General features: G+C 43.9%; 1 long non-coding RNA gene across 1 annotated transcript in view; it reads right to left on the reverse strand.

Annotated features, from left to right (window-relative positions):
* Window positions 1-3,699, reverse strand: part of LOC108640707 — a 7,099-nt gene extending 3,400 nt beyond the window's left edge. The window contains exons 1-2 of the long non-coding RNA XR_001921420.1: window positions 3,665-3,699; window positions 2,090-2,240 (exon numbers count right to left, since the gene is read on the reverse strand). This is a non-coding gene — a long non-coding RNA (uncharacterized LOC108640707). The remainder of the gene's footprint in view (window positions 1-2,089; window positions 2,241-3,664) is intronic.
* Between the last annotated feature and the right edge of the window lie 234 nt (window positions 3,700-3,933).

Here is a 3,933-nt window from a genome sequence, read left to right on the forward strand (position 1 = left end):
ATAAGAAACAGAGGAATCTCTTTGCCTAAGTCAACTGTTAAATTTTTAAAAAGTCAGCTGCAATCTGTAGTACATTTTCTTTTTCTCCCTCCCAGCATCTTAAACATCCCTCCTTTCCTTTAAAAATGTCCTGAGTGCCAGGCTATACTAGTTATTACCAATTGAATTTTCAATAGCAAACTTACCAAGCCCTAACTTTGACAAATTTTATTTCACATTTGTCAAAGGAAATAAAGCTGACAGCATTACAGGGGCTGTGTACTAAAAGTAGTATCTCAATTCCAACAGTCTGTCCAACCTTTTCTTCCCGGGGGACGCATTAAATCTGGGCCCAATTCGCAGCTTTGTTTGAACACTATATTTTGCCTTTTCTTTGCACCTTTGATATTTATTTCAGTGTTAAATCTATTCTCCCCTTCATCCATTACCCTGTTTTATTTCTGGTTTTGAGAACCTATATTTTCGCTAATAAATATTCACTGCGCCGTTCCAGCCCGCGTTTAATATGCCCGGCGCATGTTTGCCGGGTAACTTCTCAACAGATTGAGTGGACATTCCGCTGGTGCAGCGCAGCCATAAAATTCAGGAACTTGTAAAGCGCGGCTCCCTCCTCCTCCTCCTCTCCCTGCTTTCCCCGCTTTCCCCGCTTTCCCTTCTCCCTCCTTTCCCTCCTCGCTCCATCCCCGGGATCGGCGCCGGGCGGACCCACAGCTCCGCCTCGTGGCCACGATCGCGCAGCGCCGCCCGCGCCGGGAGGGGGGAATTTTGGGAAGAGGGGGGGATGGAAGCGGCTTCGGTGAGAGCCGGGAATCGCACCGCCGGCTGGATGTAAAGAGGGAGAGGCCTCGAGCGCTTTTGTTAATTTTTCTCCTTTTTTTTGGTGTTGTTTTGTTGGGGGGGGGGGAAGGGAATAAGGGGGGGTAAATGGCAGGAAAATGAAGAAAAAAATGAGGGAAAAGGGGGGAAAAAGAAAAAAAAGAGAGAGAGAGAAAAAGGGAAAAAGAGCAGCAGGGAAAAAAAGAAAAAAGAAAAAAAGGAAAAAAAAGGAAGAAAAGGAAAAAAGGAAAAAAGATAAAAGAAAGAAATAAAAAGGCAAAAAAGAAGGCAAAAGGCAAAAGAAAAAAAGCAAGCAAGGAAAAGAAGAGTAAAAAGGGAGAAGTCAGAAAAGGAAAAAGAAAGGGGAAACAAGACAAAAGAAAAAAAAGGCGCAAAAGAAAGAAAAAGAAAGAAAAGAAAAACGAAGAAAAGGAAAAAAGCAGAATAGCAAAAAAAAAAAAAAAGAAAAAAGAAAAAAGAAAAAAAATCAAACCCAAACAAAAATAAAGCGTTCCCCAAAAAAGGAAAGAAAAACGGCTAAAAAAAATAGCTCCCCTCCAACAAATAAAGTAAAAAAAAAAAATAAAAGGGGGGAAAGGGGGGAAAAAGAAAATAAAAAAAGCAAGAAGCCCGGTGTGACAGGGACTGCAGCAACACCCCGGCACAGCCTGTGTGGATCTTTGATCTCCTGCATCGCATTAAGTAACAAAGAGCAGAGGAGTTTGGAGATGCAGGAGCTGGGCTGCTCTGATCCCAGCACCGCTCCGTCCCATCCTGGGCTCTGCATTTCCAGCCCTTCCAACAGGACTGGTATTTTTACTCAGGATTCTTTCAGTTGCGCCCGATTCTTTTAATTAGCTGCTCGTAGCCAGGGTGGTGTTTACTCCTGGAGTATCTCCTGTGAATAGCGGGGGCACTTTACCCATTAATGGTGCTTGAACAGCGTTTAGCCCAAATCGCCGAAACAGTTAAACCTGCAGGATGCAGTTTGCAGTTTCTCCTCCTTTAAAATGCTCCCACATTTCTTTCAAAGGGTTATTAGTGTTTATTTTATTAAGGCAAGGTAGGGAAGGACTTACACACGGAGTAAGAAGCTGTGAGTAGCCACAGCAGGTTCTGTGTGTGAGCTTACACGCAGCTTGTGTGCTCTCACAAAGCATCTCAGCGCCCAAATAACCAACAAAGTTCTTTTCCTGCAAATATTTGGGCACACATTTACTACAAAACACCCATCGTTCCGGGGCTGCAATTAAAAAATAAAAAAAAAAATCACCTTTAAGAAGATCCTAGAAAGCTCTGGATTCCCACTTTCTCTGCTCCTCTGCTATGAGTCTTTCACCTTCCGTCCTATTCCATTATGTGGCTCTAACGCAGGGCTGAGGCATCAGCTCACCTTCCTCCTGTGTGTCCGTGCAGCCAAAAATCTGCAGCAGGAAAAGATTTCAGGAAGGCTTTCCAAAGCAGGGGGGTGAAAAAAAAAAACCAAACCAGCGTAAGGGCTGCAAAAGCTCCATGCCTGCTCAGAAATAAAGGCAAGGCGTGGGGAGATATTAATAGAAAAATTAGAATTATTTTTTAAGAGTGATGTTGAGCACGTTCACTTCGTGCCTGGAGCTGGGGACACGACAATTAGTACATCTGACGTTTACAATGCAGATGTTTATGATGTGAATAATAGATGGAAAGAGAGGGAAAACGTTGTTGTTTTGGGGAAAATATGGAACAGTTTGATCTGGAAAACACCCGAACTTTGCTCAAGCCACCAGGCAAGTATGAAGGGGACTGCTCTTCATGCCCAATTTAAATCCTGCAGCACAGAAAGTCTGAAAAATCATACATTACAGACAAAAATATGGTTACTGTAATAACAGGGTGTTGCAAGAATTGTAAAATAAATTTGGGGGTAGGAGGGTGCAGCCTTTAGGGGAAAACAACATGAATTTCCAGCAGCAGGGTTGTGCAATGATTCTATATTTTTAAAACCTGCCTGTGCTCCATTCATACTATTTAAGTGCTTCAATCAGCACAATAAATGTAAATAATTTACTGCTTCACAAAGAGAAAATTGGGCAGAAAAGTGATTTTTGAGGAGCGACTTGGCTCTCTCTGCCCAGTGATTTGGTGCCCTGTAAAATGCATCTGACACTGCTGTTCATTAAGCTGGTGCTATTGAGCCTTCTTCACATTCATTAGTGATTAATTCAGACAGATATTTAACTTAATAAGGTAAGCAAATAAACAAAAAAATCACTTTCTGTGCCTTAAGGTTTTTTGGCCCTCTAATTGGTTTTGTGCACTAATTATCAAGATTAACACCTTACGCTTTTCTCGGTCCTTACACTTAGAAATTCCCGGTGGGAAAATGTAGCCAACCTTAAGGGAATCCCTGAAGTGCAAGGGGTTAAGAGTTTGTCTTTTAAAAGCAAGATAAGCAGGAAAAAAAAATCTAGGAGAGCCTGATTCCAGGTGAATTTTAGATAATAACAGGATGAGGACGCTTGCGTGGATACACACACAGTGACACTCGTGGCTTTTTATGGGTGTGAGGGGAAGGTTTGCAAGGGGATAATTTGTGTCTCAGCATCTTTGAACAAATAACTGGGATCTCCCAGCCTTCTCACCCCCATTCCAAACCCCGTATCCAGTGTTGGTGGCACATCCCTCCTTCTCACCAAGAGTTAACCACCGGCCTCCAGAAGTTCCTTTCAACTCCACTTCCCACAGAACCCGAGGACTTGATGTCAGTGCCAAGGCATTGTGATTTCCTTCGCTGTTCACGGCAGTGACATTGTTCCAGGCGTTGCCTGAAATTCCCCCACAGCCAAGCCTGACCGTGTCCTCCTCTTACCTTAGTCTCCGATCAAGGAAACCCTTCTCTCTCCAGGCAGATGTGGGAGAAGCAGCTGGGTGGGAGTAGCACCCTCCACCCAGCCTGACTCCACATCCCTGGGAGCTGGAGCATCCTCCCAGCACCCAGCTCTTCCTGCCACATGCAAATGTCAAAGTTTGTCTCTCTCACGTCTTGACATCCCCTCAGAAAATGCTTATAAAGTGCTGATTCAGTGTCTCTCCTGCAAATGTCTCCTTGCCTGCTCCTACGAGCCGAGCTAAAACCTC

Source organism: Manacus vitellinus, unplaced genomic scaffold (assembly GCF_001715985.3).
Source record: "Manacus vitellinus isolate BGI_N305 unplaced genomic scaffold, ASM171598v3 scaffold_40_pilon, whole genome shotgun sequence".
Lineage (NCBI taxonomy): Eukaryota > Metazoa > Chordata > Aves > Passeriformes > Pipridae > Manacus > Manacus vitellinus.